This window comes from Lepisma saccharinum, chromosome 4, assembly GCF_977018435.1.
Source record: "Lepisma saccharinum chromosome 4, izLepSacc3.1, whole genome shotgun sequence".
In the NCBI taxonomy this organism is placed as follows: Eukaryota; Metazoa; Arthropoda; class Insecta; order Zygentoma; family Lepismatidae; genus Lepisma; species Lepisma saccharinum.
Genome location: NC_139232.1, coordinates 44,117,311 through 44,138,050, shown reverse-complemented (window position 1 = coordinate 44,138,050; position 20,740 = coordinate 44,117,311). Strand labels below are relative to the sequence as shown.

The window sequence follows — 20,740 nt, the reverse complement described above, 5'->3', positions numbered from 1 at the left end:
CATAAAGAACAGTCATGCCCAGGCTGGGATTATAGCATGCTGTGCTAACCACTTTATCAAGGAAGTTCTTGTTATTTGTAACATCAAATGATTACTAACAAATCTTAAAATACAATCTGTTAAGTAAACAAAAATGTACATGGAAATATCAGTGAACCTTTCTAAGAACTATTAAAATATCTTGATTACATACAGCAAGACGATTTAAAAAATGCAAGTCTTCGCTCTGTGTGGCATGAAGAAGAAAAGAGTGACAGACAAAAAAGGAACACCTTCTTTCCTTGTCCTCTCTCCTTTCACTTTGTTACAGGACATATGGTATAGTTAATAGCTATAGTATTAATACTGTTAAAAACACTAAAAATATTTTGAAAAACTAGGAAAAAATACTTTGGGCAAAAAAGTGTTCTGAAGATGTTTCTACCACACTTGTCGCGAATGTTTTGCATGTGCTCTGAATTAGTGTCATTTGCAGAACAGTGGTTTTCCAGTCATATTTCTATCTGACGTTAAAACTGATGGTTCTTATCAACATTATGTTTCTGATCATATGAAACCAGAAGTAAGTATAAGCTCACTGGAGTAATGACCAAATTACATAACTAAGTATAAATGAATATAAGTAGAACGTACACGCATCGTAGAAGAAGATATATACTAATGAGTAATGCTAGGAAGTTGATGAAAATTTTTTTTTTTCCTTTCTGGGCCTTGAAGACCATGCTAAGCCTGATAGTAGTCCATTACTCTTTGGTTAGAATCAGAAAATATTGGTTTTTATTTATTCATTTATTTTGCATTTTCTGTTGTTTTTTTCTATTAGTTCATTTTTCAATATTTTCCTTCATTTTTGTTGCATACTTATCATTTTTCAGGTTTCACCTTGCTTCTTCCACATTGTTTTGTGAATTTAAGTACATTTGCTAGCATATTTACATTTGCTAACTATGCCATTGATTGAACATATGGTCAATTTGAAAGCACAATATAATTTTTAACTGAAATCTTTATTAATGAATGAAATAATTAATTGTGGTAAATTTATTTTTCCTCCAGCAAACTAAAACTACTTTGAGGTTCCATTGTTGGCCACTATTGTCGCTTTTTCAGATGCTAACCTCTTACTGTATCATGCAATGTGCACCCAAAAGAGGTGAATGACTTATACAAAAAAAAACCTTCAGGTGTATTTTATGTATACTTGAAGTAAAAATAAAGAAAACTACATTAGCACTTAACCCCGCAGTGCATGCACTTTATTCATAAACATAATTACAAGCATGGACAGTGTTGCGTTTACTGACATATATGTAATCACAAATATTGTATTAAATTTTTAGCAACAAAATTTTCTTTTCTCATTCTACACACCACTGAATATTAGGATAAACATCTGAAATGATTGGTTTATATTTTAATAATATATAAGGTTGTTGTGTTCAGAAAATGAATGTTGTGTGGTCTGCATTACTGTGCCTGCAATTTTTCCATAACACTATTACACATACAGGAAGCATGGTACTCATTGAAATAATTTACTTAAAAATTATTAATTTTCAGCAATACATGTATGATTATTTGGGTAATTCCATGTCAAATCAACCAGTACATAAACCTTTGATGTCATGGATTTGTCTAAATTTTGGTATATGTTTTTCTTATCATCTGAAATATAGAATATTTTTTTTATTATTTTTTATGTTGCCAGTTTTTGAGTTATTGAAATTTGAAAATTGCTCAAAAACCACTCACCACTGAAACTTTAAATACAATTTGCAAGAGACCTGTTTCAACTACATGGCTGGGCATGGTCTCATTTTAAAGCTTATGAAATGGGCTTTTATTTGACATACAACATGCTTAGCTTTCTGTGAAAAACACATTTGGAAAGTGTTCCCAAAATTTTATTTTACAATTTTTAAGAAACGAAATTTTCAAAAATTGTATACATCACATTGTACATATCTACTGAAGGTTCAGTTAAAATTTCAAGGTGGTATCTCTTTGTTATCATGAGTGAGACATAGTTAAAGCTCAAATCTGATAGAAATATTCAGACTTTTTAAATTTAAATACCTGCTACTTAATTATTTTCCTGTAGTTTATGGTTATTACAAGCATAAGAAAAGTTTTTCTTTGTGACGTTTCAGGAGAACACACGCTCCCTTCATCAGACATTTATTTTCATTTTGACTAAAGATACAGTTATAACAATGGTTGGTAATTTTTTAAACAAAAAGAATCCCTTATATAATGGATGTTGTCAATGTTACATTGTTGTAATATAGCAACTTAACTGTGAAAAGAAGCAGTCTGTTTATTTTTATTTAAAATTATGAATCCCAAATATCATCCTTTAAAATTTAATGGAACAGAAAACATCATTACCTGATGATATTTGGGATTCATAATTTTAAATAAAAATAAAACAGACTGCTTCTTTTCACAGTTAAGTTGCTATATTACAACAATGTAACATTGACAACATCCATTATATAACGGATTCTTTTTGTTTAAAAGTATCTTTAGACAAAATGAAAATAAACGTCTGATGAAGGGAGCGTGTGTTCTCCTGAAACGTCACAAAGAAAAACTATTTTCTTATGCTTGTAATAACCTTAAACTACAGGAAAATAATTCTAAAATGCAAGCAATGTGTACATACAAGAAAAACTGCTACTTAAGATTGGGTTTTCAAAATTTGTAGAATTAAGACCAAAGGGTTGCATAATAGCAGGAGCCAGTGGTACCCACACTGGATGTGCTTGTACTACTCATCAAAATGTTAAACTAACGATAGCTGGTGCTCACTTAAATAAAATAGCTCTCCCAGGACATGAAAATTCATTAAAAACAAGATTGTCTTTCAAAAAATAATGTGTAGGGTTCCACAAAATACGTGTTTTCTAGATGAGTGTGATTCCTGTCCCAGCATAATTGATTTCAAAGAAGCCTTCCTAACAAGCCTTGAGGAAGAGATGATTGAAAATATACCTACAAGCAGTGGATCGCTGTTCTTTTGAGACAATTACGAGGGTGGTTTGAAAAGTTCTCGGAATGGAGTAGAAAGAAACGACTTACAACAGTGATTTTTTTTTATTTTTCAATGTAGTCTCCCTGTACACTAATGCACTTGGTCCAGCGATGTTCCAATGCCTTGATCCAATCTCGAAAATTAGATTCCTCCAGGCCTGTGAAATACGTGTCAACTTCGGCTATTAGTTCTTCCTTTGAATAGAATCTCCGTCCACCGAGGAAACTTTTGAGTTTGGGGAAAAGATGGAAGTCTGAGGGAGCCAAATCAGGTGAATAAGGCAGATGCGGCAACAATTCGTAACCAAGTTCATGAATTTTTGCCATGGCAACGACACTTGTGTGAGGGCCCGCATTGTCCTGATGCAAGATGATTTTCTTTCTTGCCAAACCTGGCCTCTTTTCCCGTATCTGATGCTTTAGTTGGTCGAGGAGATTAGCGTAGTATTGTCCCGTAATTGTTTGACCAGTAGGAAGATAATCGATCAACAGAATCCCTTTCGCATCCCAAAACACTGACGCCATTACCTTTCCGGCCGACCGTAATGCCTTTGCTTTCTTTGGTGGTGGTGAATCAACATGTTTCCACTGCTTTGACTGTTGTTTTGTCTCTGGGGTATAGTAGTGGACCCACGTTTCATCTGTCGTCACAAACCGGCGCAAAAAATCTGTTTGGTTTCTCTTAAAATGAGTCAAACATTGTTCGGAAATGTTCACTCTGATGCGTTTATGGTCCTGTGTTAAAAGTCACGGCACCGATCTTGCAGATAACTTTCTCATATCCAATTCAACTGTTAAAATGTGAGACGCCCGTTCGGATGACATTCCTATAGCTTCAGCAATTTCACGCACTTTCAGTCGGCGATCTCCATGACCAATTTATGCACTTTTTCAATAATTTCTGGGGTAGTAGCACATTTTGGGCGACCACTACGTGGATCATCTTCTAAGCTGTCCTGACCAAATTTAAACTCGTTTGTCCACTTTGCAACAGTTGAATATGAAGGAGCAGAGTCCCCCAGTGTGTTCAGAAAATCGGCATGAATTTCCTTTGCTTTCTTTACGAAGTACTTAATCACCGCTCGAATCTCGATTTTTTCCATCTTCACAAAGCACTGCACGGGAACAACTACAAAGTGACGTGTCCGCACCACAGATCTCTACCCAGAACACTGACGCGCCACGTGTTTATTAATAAAGGATGGCCTATTACTATGTGGGAACCTCGTTGTCCTAGCACTGACATCTGGTGGTGATTCCGAGAACTTTTCAAACCACCCTCGTACTAAATCCACAGAGGAATTTGTTCAAGATTTTTCAAATCAGTTGATCAACCTCAAGAGAGACGATTTTATAGCCAAACAGCAATCAGTATATTTTTCTGAAAAGAAAAGTTCTCTAGTGCATGATGAAGCTGTGGTGATGTGATTTTGCTGGGAATTACTCATTTACTTTCCAGGATGAAGTACAAGGGTTCCACTGGAACAACTCAATGGCAACCATTCATCCATTTGTAGTATAATTTAAGGACAATGAAGATATTCTAAAACATAAGAGTTATGTCTTCATTTCAGACTGCTTGATTCACAACACAGTTCTTGTCCATGTTTTCCAAAGACAGCTTTTAGATTTCTTGAAAATTGATTGTTTGCCAAACTTACAGAAAGTACATTACTTCTCTGATGGTTCAGCAGTGCAATAGAAGAACAGCAAAAACTTTGCAAATTTGTGCAACCATCATAGAGATTTCGATGGCATTGCAGCTGGTGGCAATTTTATGCAACAGCACATGGTAAGGGAGTGTGTGATGGTGTTGGAAGGACAGTAAAAAGGCTGGCAGCCAAAGCTAGTCTCCAGAATCCTATTTCAAACCAAATCATGATACCACTCCAGCTATTTCAGTGGGGAAAGAAGAACATTCCATCAATAACTTTCTTCTATGTGACAAATGACAAAATATTTGGAAGAAGAGAGACTTTTACAGACAAGTTTTGGTGAAGCTGTAGCTACAGAGTGTCCGAAAAGTCACGCAACCCGGTGTTTACGACCGTATAACGGAATAGCGAAACGGAATGAGAAGAAACGCTTTGTGCCAAGAGAATGCCCTGTATATTGGGAAAATTTGAGAGACAAATATATGTAAGAACATGTATGTTTTAATAACAAATAAGCAAAGTGTTGCCAAAGGCGGAAAAAAATTTTTTGCAAATAGTGTGTATTGATGCACAGAACTCACTGAGGTAAATTATTGCAACATTTCACAATACCAACGAACAATTTGGATGGCCATCTATTAAATTTGAAAGAAAAAGAACTTTGACGAAGTTTCAAAAACATTGCACAAGGGAATAAATGGGCTGTTCCAAAAATCGACGTTTTCACAATATTACGAGGAACACTGGCAACACTGTTGCAGTCACGTGTCACTAACAGACGTGTTTTACCTCTGGCTATCACACTAAGGCACTTTTAACGACAAAGGAGAAAGTTGGTTATTCTCGAACATATGCAATAAATTACATACACCTTGCAACCCTGAAATTTGGGTATCCGAGGAACGCGTATCAATTGTTATGTTTTCTGTGCCTTACGTGGTTGCTGTTTGCCGCGAACGGCATTCCAGATTGTGTCTACTTATGCTGACGTCCTGTGTGTGTTTCCAAAATGTCATATTCTCCATAGGAAAGAGTGTTTATTGTTGAAGAATATATCCAAACATCATCATATTCTGGCGTAAGAGAAGCATTTAGTGCCAACTTTCCGACTACTCCCTCTCCAGATAATTCGTCAATTTTTCGTATTGTGCAAAGGTTTCGCCAAACTGGGTCAGTACATGACAGGCAACGTTCAGGGTGCCCTTCTGTGTTAGGAACTGATGTTCTGCAGCGTGTTGAACAAAGAATGGTGACGTCGCCACAAAAGTCTGTTCGGAAGCTCGCCTCAGAATTGGACTTATGAGAGTCAACTGCTCACAAGGCTATATGGAAATTGAAATTTTACCCGTATAGAGTTCGTGTTGTTCACGAATTGAAAGCAGTGGATGTCCCGGCACGGTTGCATTACTGTTATTGGTTTCAATCATTCGTTCGACAAAATGGTGTCAATGTACTGAATAAAGTTTTTTTAGCGACGAAGCCTGGTTTCAATTGGATGGGTATGTCAACAGCCAAAATTCCAGGCATTGGACGACAGAAAACCCACATCAGTTGCATGAACTATCCTTGCACTCTCCAAAAATCGGTTTATGGTGTGGAATATCGCGACGTCGTATTGTGGGACCGTTATTCTTTGAGACAACAGTGGATACCGCTGAGTACGGGGATCTCATAATGCAATTCGTTGCTCTCCTGGAAGAAGACAAACGTGATGCTTGGCTACAACAAAATGGAGCAACTTGCGATACATCTAATGAATCTCTTCCTATGCTGAGAGAATTTTTTGGTGATCGTCTAATATCCAAGGATTTATGGCCCAGTCGCTTGCCCGATTTAACATCTGCAGATTTTTTCCGTGGGGTTACTTGAAGGGGAAAGTATACCAAACAAGACCCAGAACATTGGAGGAGCTGAAACGAAACATCACACAGGAAATTCATAATATCGGTGCTGCAACCCTCAGGAAGGTATCTGAGAACATGATCAAGCGAACCAACTTATGTATCCAAGAAAATGGTGTACACTTCGAACATTTGTTTTAATTTGTAGGATATCCACATTTCAGGGTTGCAAGGTTTATGTAATTTATTGCATATGTTCGAGAATAACCAACTTTCTCCTTTGTCATTAAAAGTGCCTTAGTGTGATAGCCTGAGGTGAAACACGTCTGTTAGTGACACGTGACAGCAACAGTGTGGCCAGTGTCCCTCGTAATATTGTGAAAGTATCGATTTTTGGAACAGCTCAATTATTCCCTTGTGCAATGTTTTTGAAACTTCGTCAAAGTTACTTTTCTTTCAAATTCAATAGATGGCCATCCAGATTGTTTGTTGGGATTGTGAAATGTTGCAATAATTTACCTCAGTGAGTTCTGTGCATCAATACACACTATTTGCAAAAAAATTTTTTCCGCCTTTGGCAACAGTTTGCTTATTTGTTATTAAAACATACATGTTCTTACATATGTTTGTCTCTCTAAATTTTCCCAATATACAGGGCATTCTCTTGGCAGAAAGCATATCTTCTCATTCCATATCGCTATTCCGTTATACGGTCGTAAACACCGGGTTGCATGACTTTTCGGACACTCTGTATAACATGGACTCAAGAGGTTTCATGCATTCATCCAGTAAGCATAGAAAAAGTGGAGACTAAAGTGTTTTCTGCATCTGAAGAAACTTTGGTATATTGTGTTAAAAGATGTTGAAAATGTACCCTTTGAACACATCACAGGTTTTGTAGCATGTGCGTATGATGCCAATTGGTGGGTGGGATGTGTACTTTCGAAAGATGATGTAGAACATGAAGTGCAGGTGTCTTTCTTGCATCCTTGTGGTCCAGCACAGTCATTTAGTTATTCAAGGCGACCAGGTGTTCTTAAAATCCAAAGACATACAGTCCTTTGCAAAGTGGACCCTGTAACAGCTACCAGCTGAAGCAAGAGATGATGACACAAGCATCACACATTTTAGCACATTGTATCACTAAGCAGTTTCTTGGTATGTATGTGGGTCGTTCAATATATAAGTTTCCGTATGCTGTAAAAAAAATATTTTTAAGATACAATAGAAAACTATACATACATGTGTAGGAGGATCCTTCCTCACTTCTCCACATAATCCCCATAGAGATTCAGGCATTTGTCCCACCGTTGCACCAATTTGTCCATACCCTTTGCAAGAAAATCAGGGATCTGGCTATTTAGCACTATTGACTTTAAAACCGGAAAAAGATGGAAATCACTCAGTGCTAAATCGGGGCTATATGGAGGGTGGGGCAGCCGTTCCCACCCCAATTCTTCAATTTTGTGTTGTGTTTGCACTGCTGAGTGGGGGCGAGCGTTATCGTCAAGAAGAATGACACCAGCTGCCAGGAGACCTGGTCGCTTATGTCGAATTGCATTTTTCAGTTTATCCAATGTTTGACAATAACGGTCAGCATTAATTGTTCTTCCTCGTTCCAAAAAGTCCATAAGCAGAACACCCTTAGCGCCCTTAACTCCAGCTTTCCAACATGCATGCACCATCCATGCTTCTGAACTCCTTATGACACAAGCCCGAGTTTTCTGAACAAGCATTTACTTTTCGCCCTTGAGCACATGCGCCTTCACGTCTGATAACGAATGAATTGTTGTTCCTTGTAGACAAAGCATGGCGCTTGTCAAGCATGTGCTTCTTTTTAATGGCATTGCTTCATACAATATTTTATAGCACAGGGAAACTTATATATTGAACGTCCCTAGTATGCTTCTGTATTTCTAATGTGGTAAGGTATATAAAATACGTTAACTTAAATCATCGCATGGTCTTGAAATGAATTCACTTTTCATATGATACCAGAGACATACCACCTTGAAATCTTGACTGAACCTTCAGTAGATGTGTACCAATATGCGTAAGATATTTGAAAATTTCATTTTTTGGAAATTGTGAAGTAAAATTTTGAAAAAGCTTTCAAAATTTGTTTTTCGCAAAATACCAAACATGTTGTATATCAAATGAAAGCCCTCTTCATAAGCTTTAAAATGAGATCACGCCCAGCCCTGTAGTTGCTGTTGCAAATTGTATTTAAAGTTTCAGCAGTGAGCGATTTTTGGCCAATTTTGTCAATTATCAAAATTCAATAACTCAAAAACCAGCAACATGAAAAGTAAAAAAAAACTATTTTCTATATTTCAGATGATAATAATAATAATAATAATAAAATTTTATTGTAATTAGGCCAAGTACAGCAATAGACAAAGTCAATAGTTAAGATATGCACATAATAGTGTGAAACCTATAGGCTATGCAAAGCCAATTAAATTATGTACCAAAACTAAATCATATATCTACTAGACATTCAAAAAAACTCATTAATATCATAAAATGGGTGTAAAACTAACCAGTTGTTCAATTTGTTTTTAAAACCCTGTAACGATTCATTATGCAAGTAGAATGGAATTTTGTTGAAAAGTTTTTGGCCAATTACTTCATAACTATTTAATGACTTAGACAATCTATGATGAGATAAGTAAAATTCTCTGTTATACCTTGTATTGTAATTATGTACATTTTGTTTATATTTCAATTCAGGCAACCTATTTTAAGTATAAATCAAAACAGAGTAAATATATAAATTTATTAGTCATTATTTTGTAATGAATAAACAAAGGTCTACAATGTTCTTTATAAGAAGAACCTGAAATCTCCCTGATGGCTTTCTTTTGCAATAGCAAAACGTCATTGACCTGACAGGAATTCCCCCAAAGGATTATTCCATAAAGTATAATGCTTTGAAAAAATGAAAAATATGAAGTTCAATATAGTCAACAGGTACACAATTTTTTAGACGCCGTAGCAAGTATATAACTCTAAGCCCCGCGACAGGTTAACCTTGCAGCAACTTTTCGCATATATAGACCCAAATGTGCGTGCAGAAAATAGTTCCGATGTAATACTGCGGATTTTCTCACTGCCTGTGATATAAACAGCTCAGCGGTTAAGGTAAGAATGGCAAGGGGATGCTGAGTGCCTCTCTAGAATGGATTGATACATAAAACCTGCTGCAAACTTAACCTGTCGCGGGGCTTAGACAACTTACTACTAATATATTTAATATGCGGTTCCCACGTTAATTTGTTATCAATTTGTATTCCTAAGAACTTAACACTAATGTTGTCATGTAAAGGTGGCTTATCTCTTAAACTAAAGATTAATTGCTGTGTTTTATTTTGTTTTAATAAAAAACCATTTGCTCTAAACCAATATGATGCTACTGATATTGTGTCTTCTACCATAGTTCCAAGATCGGTAAGATCCTTGCTAGTGTTGAAAAAAGTGGTATCATCTGCATATAATGTTGTGTGTGTTTTAACATATTATGGCAGATCCTTTATCATTATAAGGAACGAAAAGGGGCCAAGAACAGATCCTTGTGAGACTCCAATCTTAACCTGTTTAAAATTAGATTTCTCCTTACCAACACAAACTACATATCTGCCTACAGTTCTCTAAATAAGACTTCATAAGATTGAGACCAATACTACCTATACCATATTTAGCCAGTATATCTAGTAATAATGTATGATCTACACAATCAAAAGCCTTACTCAGATCACAGAAAGTGGCCTGAGCAAAGCCCTTGTTCTCAAAAACCTCAAAAATAATTTTAACCAGAGAAACTATAGCATCAATTATTGATTTCTTCTTCCTAAAAACAAACTGTGATTCGTTTAAAAAAGAGTTAGTCTCAAAATATCTAGACATCTGGGAATATATAATAGTTTCAAAAATTTTGCCAAATACGACAAGAGAGATTGGCCTATAGCTTGAAGAACAGATTTTATCACCCATTTTATAAACTGGCATAACTCGAGACAGTTTAAGTTCATCAGGAAAGTACCCTTCAGATAAACATAAATTTAGGCAGTATGTTAATGGGTAGACAATGGAGTCAATTATTTTTTTAACAAGGTTACAAGAAATATTATATATATCTACACTATCTGATGGTTTAAAGTTCTTAACTACATCCATAACAGCCCCAGGAGAGATTTCAGAGAAGGTAAATATATCTGGCAATGGTAGCAGTATAATACTATTTTGTACGAGCATGTCTGAGGGATCTGTATTACGTCTAACTATTGAACAACTTATTTAATTTACAGATTCAATGAAATAATCATTAAAGTCATCTGGAGAAATAGTGGAATTGTGATGTCTATTCTTTGAGACTTTAGTTATTGAGTTTATCATGTTCCATGCTGATTTACATTTGTTATCGGAACCCTCAATAGACTGTATGTTGTAAGATTTCTTTGCTTCTGAAATTGCATTTTTATATTAATTTCTATGTCTAACATAAGCTAACCTTGCCCCATTAGTTTTAAGCCTGTTATATACATCTAGTAATAACATTACATGATTTTTCATATTTACAAGTTGAGGAGTATACCAGGAATTGTTTTTTCTTGTGGTTTTGCATTTGCTACATTTATTAGTTACTTTACATTTTCTTACTGGAATACAATTTTCAAAATTATTTAAAAATACTGTAAAAAATCCTTTGAAAACCAGCTTAGCTGGTATTTTCTTATCATAAATATTAAGCAGACGTGTATACCAAAAATTAGTTAAATCCATGCCATCAAATTCCAAAATTTATTTTTTCTCGTTTGATTTGACATGGAATTACCCATTTGTGGAAATTTAAGTGCAGATTGTTCTCTTTGGCATAGTTAAGCACATAACTCCTTCATATGTAAATACTATGGCATCAGAGAGAAGATATTATCATAAGTAGTTTAATAATACATTATGCATATTATATATTTGTGTATTATGTACTTATAATATATTATTATTAGTAGTACATCTGCTAACAGAAACTTTACTTCAACACTATTAATAGTAAAACATTATACAGAGTAGAACTAAACAACATTGCAAATCCCTTTGTAGCAGCACCGACACACATTTTGCATGCAAACTCGGTGTCTCACTCAGCTTGTTCATCAGGTCCAAAATTCGCATCTGCTCTGCCTAGCAATCCATTTTCACAGCAACAATTCGGACAGGGAACCTCGGCAATGATTCCAAAACAGAAATAACAATGCATGCGTGGGCAGTATGGAGCTAAATGCACAGAAACTCTTGACATCTTGACAGCAGCGCAGCTAAAGCAAATGGGCATTGCATTGATTTGGAGATGGCACTTGTGCAAGAGAATTTCTGAAAGAACAGATCCATCCAACAAAAACGTGCAATACTATGATAATTAGTTCTGTCCAAACAATGTTACTCCACCCACGCATGTATTGTGGTGTTAATTCAGGGTCCCCACATGAACTCCAAATACATTTTCCCTGAGATTTCCATGAGTTTTCCAGAATTATCATTTTTTCCCCAGAGTACCCAATAGACAGTACATTACTGTTTTCAATATACACAGTGTGTCCCATAATTTTCCAGACTGATGTCATAGTGCATTTACATATTGCAAGATTTGGAAAAACACCCATTCTCCATTTACCCTCATGTTTTCTCTCTCTGGCCGGTAAATTTGAACATTGGGGAAGGATCCTTTTAAAAGTTACAGTAACACAAGCAGCACCACCCTAGGTCAACATGCTGGAAACAATGAAACCAAACAAAGTGCCAGAGTTTGGTGTAGAAGAGCCAAGGGTCCCCAAATACCAAGAAAGTTCACTTGCAGAAGTCCTGTATCAAGACGATGTTCATCACGTTCTTCGACTCCATGGGTATCATTCATAGAGAATTTGATCCTAATGGATAGACGGTCACAGGGGAGTTCCACCTTGAAGATTTGAAGTGTCTGTGGGAATGGATTCGATGGGTACGCCCACAATACCAACAACAGGATACATGGTGTATTTTGATTGACAATGCACCAAGTCACCAGTTTGTGCTTGTTCATCAGGTTTTGTCCTTCAAAGGGGATTGTTTTGCTTGATCACCCCCCCCCCCATTCTCCTCATCAGTCACCTTTACGGAACCAGAAATTGCATCACACATGTAAAATAGGTGGCAGGAGCAGTCAGTAACCAAGAAAACAGTAAATGAAAGGCTGGATGCAAGAAGATTATATAGGATTATACAGAAGTGAAAAACCATTCTTGAGCAAGAACGCAGTAAGTTAATAGCTAAAACTCCGAAGTATGTGTTAAAAGACATAAATAAAAATCGTACCATGAAAAAATGCATGTGTTTTAGCGATTACTTAAGATCTTTTTCAATATATGCTTTCATAGTTAGGTTAGGCATGCCAGGTTCAGTTCTCTTAGCATTAAATTAAAGTCCCTAAATGCATTCTACTTAAGTACAGATTTACTTCTACCAACTAGTCTACAATACTTACAGCCGCTTGTCAATGGCAAATACATTGGGTAACTGTTCGATCTCCGCCAAATGGATTTCTTCATATTTACACAAGAAACTACTTATGGAAATGAGTTTCTGTAGCATTTCAAAATTCATGGAGGTATTTTCTTCCGTCGTGGAATGTATTTGACAGGGAATTGATGTATTTTTGAAGAAAAATATCTCTCGATGCACAATTGCCATTGCTTTTATTTGCTTTCTCTAAGTGAAGCGGATGTTGCGTACGTTTCATGACGTAACACCCTGTCAGTGTTTCCAACCACACAGTTTTTTTGCAAGAAGATGAAAAAACGAAATATACATTCCAGATATCACTACGACCACAAATTTTAACGGTACCAGTATGGTATATTGAAAACACATTTCACTCGTTTATTTCCTAATTATTTACATTTGTACTTACCTGTTATGCATAGCGGAACATTTTTGAACGTGGGATTGGCCTTTTTACACTGAAAAAAGCGTAATGTTTAACATTACAAGTATTTATTGTTCGTTGCTAATTCACTTTCGTTACACACAATATGGTGGGCAAATCTTGACTCACGTTGTCTATCGTCAGCTGATATGCAGTGTTTCCAAACTTATTAACGAAAAAATGCCACACAAACTATTCACAGAAGGTTTTTAAGCGAAAATTGATCCACAAACCATTCACGGAAGGTTAGGTTCATTCACGGAAGGTTAGGTTAGGCAATGGTTTGTGGGGCATTTTTTAACTATGTTTGCCTAACTTAACCTAACATAACCTTACCGTGAATGGTTTGTGGGGCTATGTGTGAATGGTTTTTGGGGCTATGCGTGAATGGTTTGTGGGGCATTTTTCGGTTAGGCTCATTTCATGCCAAACCATCCAATGGTGGTTGCATGATCATTTTAGAAAAAATCATTTTTAGTACATAGGTTTGTACATGTTTGTAGATAACAAAACCAATGTTCAAATAAAATTATTGTCTTTAGTTCTCCTGGGGCAGCCATTTTTCCAACATGGCGCATGGCTCTTTTTGCTCATGTAGCAGTATACAGAAACCTTAATATCTCAAAAACCATTAAAGCTAGAGACCTGAAACAAAATTCATTTTGTAGCTAATGAAGTATACTTCCTGTGATATTCAGGTATGTTTTGCTTGAAATTGCATCGTAAGTACAAAAATTGGTAACACTTTACTATACCGGAGACGGATTTCTTCAAATTTACAGGAGAAAGTACTTACGCAAATCATTTTCTGTAGCGTTGTTGATGTTCGGGAATGTAGTTTTGATCCATTTTAATGTGAATGCATGTGGTTTTCTACGAAAATCTATTTCCGACGTGCTATTGTTGCTGCCGCCATTTGCTTTCTGCACGAGAGCACAATACGCTCTCATATTGTCCGTATATGCTAAATTGAACGAAAGGAGTGCTAATGGAACCTAACCTAACCTAGTAGGCATACCTCGTCCCCGTGATGGTTCGTGGGGCTATCGTGAATTTTTGGGCTAATGTCAATGGTTTGTGGGAAATAAGGAACAACAGTAAGTACTCGTTAATGTAAGAAATAGACATTATTTTCGTTAGAAATTCATCATTTCACCTAAATAAATGTTCCGCAATGCAGAATAGTACATTAGCAATGTAAAAAATTGCGAAATAAATCATTGATAGGTGTCTCCGGTATAGTAAAGTAGTACCCACAATTGGTAAGTACAAACCATGTGAAACACAAAATATGTGATTTTAATGTGTTTCCGATATATCGAACTGGTACCCCTATCTGCTTCGCAGAACATTCTTTAAGGTGTATTGACGTTTTTTTGATGAAAGTAATTTAAATTTTTCACATTACGAGTACTTCTTTCTTTCCGTTTTACGCTTGCGTAAGACACAATATGGCGCGTACACCTTCGTAAATCATCGCTCGTCGTGCTTGTGTTTTGCCGATTATCACTGGGTATGCAGTGTTTCAAACCTTCTAACCCAAAAAATACAAACATAGTAAAAATGCGTTGAACCATTGACGATAGCCCCAAGACAGGTAAGTTAGGATAGGCAAACATAGTTAAAATTCGTTTAACTATGTTTGCCTAACCTAACTAAACCTAACGTAACCTTACATAATGGGTAATTTTTAAGTTGTTTTTCTCAACATAAATAACTTCTTTTCTTTTCAAAATCCAAGCAGTGCTTATTACTTTAAGGAAGGTTCAAGTTTCATGTGACAGTGATTGACACAATTTTACGATAATTAGTCTTCCTGTTAACTACGTAAAATTGTAGGTTTAAATGCAGTTATTTGTTTGTTTTACTTTGTATTTCTGCCACTTCTGTCTAACTTCAGATATTACGTAACAACTATTTGAGAGGAAAACAGACTAGGGAAGGAACCAAAACAAACCTTCCGCCTTCAATCCGTGGCGGCACCAGCCAAAGTAGAGATAGGTAAAGCCATCCGAAGATTGCCGATCTTGCACGAACGCGTGATGTCACAGGAGAAGCAGTGAGCTCGGCTGAAGCAGACGGCCGCTAGCATTTATATGGGAGATTCAGAGAGCGATTTATTACTTTTAGGAGGGGGAAAATAATAATTGTCATCCTCCAAGATGATATTGAGGCATCCTTTTAATGATTAGTAACATAATTGAAAACGCGCTACTTTTAAAAGGGGGCAAAGTACATGTGAAAAAATGTATATGGAAAATCCATATTCCTGAAACTTTCTGACTGATGCGCTACAAAGAAAGTTACGTGTTTTCCTTTAGAATTTCGTCATTTTACAAATCGTAATATAATTTTAACAAAAACGTGGCATGCTAAAGAAGAATTAAAGAGTTTAAAAAAATAATTGATTAATAGACTTAGTTTATTTTACTTCGCTTATCTGTCACATATGGCTAATCGCAAAGATGAGGATGCGTGATGATATGATGAAATTGAAGAAAGGAGAGTAGACCCATGCCCGGGCGGGTATTCGAGCCTGGGGACCCTTGGCATAATCGTAAAGCGTTGTGCTAACTACTTCGCCACGGAGGTCAGCATGACAAGGACATAAACAGAAAATGGCATCTATGTTTTAATATGCGAGAAACATTTGCGAGGAGATTATTGAAGTAACAAATAATTATTACTAGACGTTGTGATGAAAATTATTCATATATCTGAAATATCGAGAGTTGACCTTGCAGTCTCTAAATGTACTTTTAGAGTTACGCAAAACCTTTACTCAAAATTGCTAGTGTAAATTTATAAGCTATTAAAATTTAAAACTTATTCCTGTTCGAAAAAAGAAACTGCCAAGTCAAATCAATATTTCGTAGAAATACATATATTTTTCTTTCATGAGGCCAAGAGAGTATTTGGAGGGGACGGTGGCTTGGGAAGGCTATAGCCCCGGATCTCGATCTGCAAAGGGGCTTCCAGTGGGAATACATTGCTATGAAATAGTCCAGATGAAGGGACGAAATGATTTTTTTTAAATGGCTCAAGAAAACAAAGATATAAGTGGACATTTGACAAGCTTAGTCTAAAACTTACAACTGAAATCGCACGTGTGGGGGGGGGGGGGGGGTTGGCTACGTAAGGTAACACAGTGGAATATGATTCACAATACTAAAATTAAAATAAATATGTGGGAACAATAGAAATCAAAATATGTTGTAGCTAGTGACGGCGCAAGTAGTGGTATTGATACTACGGACAGGACGAGAAAGGAAGAGTTCCCCTCAAGCAGCTTTGCTACACTTAAAACTTGCTCAACATGAGCATATGAGTTTTTTGCTCAAGTGTGGAGCTCTTCCTAATCCAAGATTTTTGTAAAAATGCCCTCGGGAATTTTTCAGAAAGGAAGAGCTCCCTCAGATTGATGAGGTTACACTTATAAAAGGCACTTCTGTGAGATTGTTGTCCATAAATTTGTTAAAAATATGCCCCTCTTGATATTTTTTTTGGTCACACTTAAAACTAGGCCACCCACACCTATACACACCCACCCACACCCACCCACACATATTTACTTCCGGTCTACTTCCGGTCTACTTCCGGTTCACTTCCGGTCTACTTCCGGTCTACTTCCGGTCTACTTCCGGTTCACTTCCGGTCCACTTCCGGTTTAAGTTCAATTGGGCACCAGGCTCAACTTGTATATTTAATATTAAAATAATGTAATTCTTCTAGAATTGCTCTGTGACCCTCTCATTTCTTACATCATAAACATATGATTTTTCCCCTATGAGAATAACACTACAAATGGTGTCATCGGGTAATGCCTCGTGGAATTCACAGATAATTTTAATGTTTGTTCTGTCATTTACCACAACTTGTTTTCTTTTTGAAGTGTTAATTACAAACATGGGTCTCTGTGTCTTGAATTCATCTGGAGTGTAATACATATCAGTACTGCCTGTAGTGACCCTCTTGAAGGAAGAAAATGCCTCATATAATTTAAGAAAATCATCCTTGGACATGTCTAAATTATAATTTTCTCTAGGGAATACCTCATTTCTGCCATTTTTAAGATATATGTTCTTGATGTTGCAGTTATCAAATTTACTTGATTTTTTTTCCTGATTATTGTGTCTTCCAGTCTGAAACAATACCACCACAAAATCAGGCATGTCAAATTGAATACTGGAGAATGAATTTGTAGCATCAAATTCATAATAAGTACCAGATGCAGGCTTCTGTACGCATTGATATGTATAAAATTGCAGAGGAATCTGTGGATTTTTTACTATATCTGCTTTGTATTTAAGAGCGTAACTGGCCTCATACTCAACAACAGGGATTCTTAACTCCATAGTCTGAATAATGCATTTGCCCTCATCAGGTAAGGTATTAGGCAGAGCTTCTCCTGTAGGGTTTAATGTGCTGTACCTCATCAAAGCATTATTATCATTTGCAGCTCTTCTAAATGTAATTCTTAACCCGCCCTTCCACATAATTTCTTTGTAATCCGAGAAGAATCCTGGCAACAGGCGCATGGGGAACAGCACTGTGTGGCTCTTGGATAATATTTTATCACCAGCCTCAAATCCACCTATTTGGTAGTATGAAGCCTCGGTTTTGGATAATTTTAGAGTGGCCAAAGCTGTGGAGGTAATGCCGGGATAATCCACTCTGTTTATAACAACGCCATGCTTTCTGATCTCAATTTCAGAGAACAGATGCGGCACAAAATTATCAACCAATCTTATATTTGAATTTGCCGGATAATCTGTTCCATCCAGCTTTACAACATCAAATTTGATGTATAGATCTGCTCTGTGGGGGTGTATAAAGCCATCCCCTACATCAAGATCAACCTCAATCTCTGTGTTGGGTTGATTTAAATTTGCAAATGTCCTCCTGTTTGGGGGGAATGATTGTAGCTCATAACTCTCAATATTTTCCATTGTATGTATTTTTATTTAAATGTTAATCTCTATGATAGCAGTTGTTGTGGCTCCAGCAAAATCAACTAATTCTTCTTTTTCATTAGTGACCATCAATTCAATATAATCTATTCTATTATGGCACACAGGAAAATATAATGTTGGGGATGGATTGTAGATGATGGGCTCCATGAATTCAGAATTAGGTTTGAATGTTGCAATGATGCCAGTTTGTTTGTGAGTGCCTATGCCATTTGATTTGGTGATCATACCCTCAGCCACATTACAGTGAATATTCAGAGTCTCTATGGCTAAGAATTTAGGTATATTCATAGCAGTGTGTTTGATGGCCGCTTCAAGTTTTGTGTTGTTCTCAAAGCCTAACAGCTCTCCTATAGTACCCAGATCCACTGTTTCTGTAGCAGATACAATCTCTACTCTGTGAGTGACAGAATTTTGACTTAACACCACACCTCTGGGTAATTGAGCATTTAGAGTGGACAGATTATACTGCCCTGGAGTGATGACAATTTTTTGATCCCCTACTGCAATTGTGTTGTTGTGGTGCGTAATATTAGGGATCAGGTACATGCCGTAAAATGCTCTGAGAGCTATTGTTTTGGGATACACTATGTCATCATGTAATTTGAGTTTCAATATTGAATTTTGGCTGGTGAGATGGAATACCCCCATGATGTTTCAGATACCACAAGGCTTTTTGAAAATTTTCAATTGATGGTTTATTTATTTGAGACATATATCTAAGAACAGATAAACACAAATGTCCGCAATTAACATCTTTGAAGTTTTGAATACGGGCATTATTGTAATAAAGATTAGCTGATTTTAGATATTGTACTAAATTTTCAGGAGGAACACCTCCAAATGAATCAAACACAAATGCCTCATTTTTTAAATATTTAAGATAACAGATCCAGTGAGTGCCCTGATTTTTGTACTCATCCAAATTAACAATGCCACACTCTTTGTTGAGTGGTTGTTCTGGTAAAGAATCAGACATGTACACACCTCTAAAATGTTTGATGACCAGTGGCTTGATTAAAGCTTCAATATCTTGGTTTGTAAGCGGCTCTTGTTTTTTTTAAACTTACTCATGGCTCTCTTAACACCTTTGCCTTTTTTCTCCATGGCCAGGTTATGGCGCCTCTGCTCATCTAATTCTGCCCTATTTTTCTTGGCATCTATTACTGTTTTTGCTATGGCAGCTGATCCCCCAGCCAAGCTCCCCACAGCCCCGAGAGCTGCTAAGATGGCCGGGATGGTAAATATGAAACCCCCTGTATGCAATTTTTTTCTTGATTGCTGTAATTTTTTTAATTGGGGGGTACTAAGCAACAATTTCATACCATGTCCCTTTGCAAGACAAGAGCTTTTTTTCTTGCGCTGCTTTTTGGTCAAAAGACTGTCAATAGTTTTAAGAGATTTGAGACCTGCATAAGGTATTTGATACATAACACCCTTGGCCTTCATTGTAGGTTTATTATATACACGTTCACAACCCCCACCCCAGTTTTTGTTTGGTGCTCATAGCTATGGTGGTTCCCAATGCTGATATTCTCTCACTTAAAGAAGCATCTTTGCTTACAAATCTGCCAAATGCAGCCTCTTCTAATTTCTTGTCTGCAACATGTCTCTTGTCAAGATCAGAATGTGTGTTGTATGCTATGTCATGGTCTCTACAAGCAGCATCTAGGGGATTTACACCAGGATCACCTCTGTTTAATCTATGATCCAGTTTTGTGCCTGGACCACAATACTGATAGCCTGGAATGTGTAGTTCAAATGGCAGCTTGTTTATAATGTCATTAACCAGGCCCCGACCCTCAGAAATATTCCAAAATTTGGGGGGTAGAGTATTAATAATTTTTATGAGATATCCAATCCCCTTAGGGTCATTCACTATAAAATTAGACAATTTTGTGCTTATCATGTCCATAATTCCAACCTTTTCATTGTAAAAATTGTGGTTCCCAGCATTTTCCTCCCCAGCTATGACCAGCAACCTATCTACAAGTTTCCTGACATCATCAACCCACACAAATTCTTTAGGCAGGGTGTTGTATTGTTTGATTCCACTGCCTGTCTTGATTTGTGACCATATGGGCTTGATTAAATTATTGTATTTTGCCCCACTGCTCGACTTAACCCTTTTTTGTGTGGGATCATTGTTCTGGTATAGAGCATCTGATTTTATTAATATTTCTTTGTAATATTCATAGTCTTGATCTGTATAGGTGCCAGGCCTTTTCCTAGTCATCAATTCCCACAATCCAGGTGTTCCGGGGTACTTAACAAAAGCACCTT

General features: G+C 36.5%; 1 protein-coding gene across 1 annotated transcript in view; it reads right to left on the bottom strand.

Annotated features, from left to right (window-relative positions):
* LOC145986906 (uncharacterized) overlaps positions 1-15,486 on the bottom strand; it is a 60,685-nt gene extending 45,199 nt beyond the window's left edge. The window contains exon 1 of the mRNA XM_083121373.1: positions 15,445-15,486. The gene's annotated coding sequence lies outside the window, so the exon portion shown is untranslated. The remainder of the gene's footprint in view (positions 1-15,444) is intronic.
* Between the last annotated feature and the right edge of the window lie 5,254 nt (positions 15,487-20,740).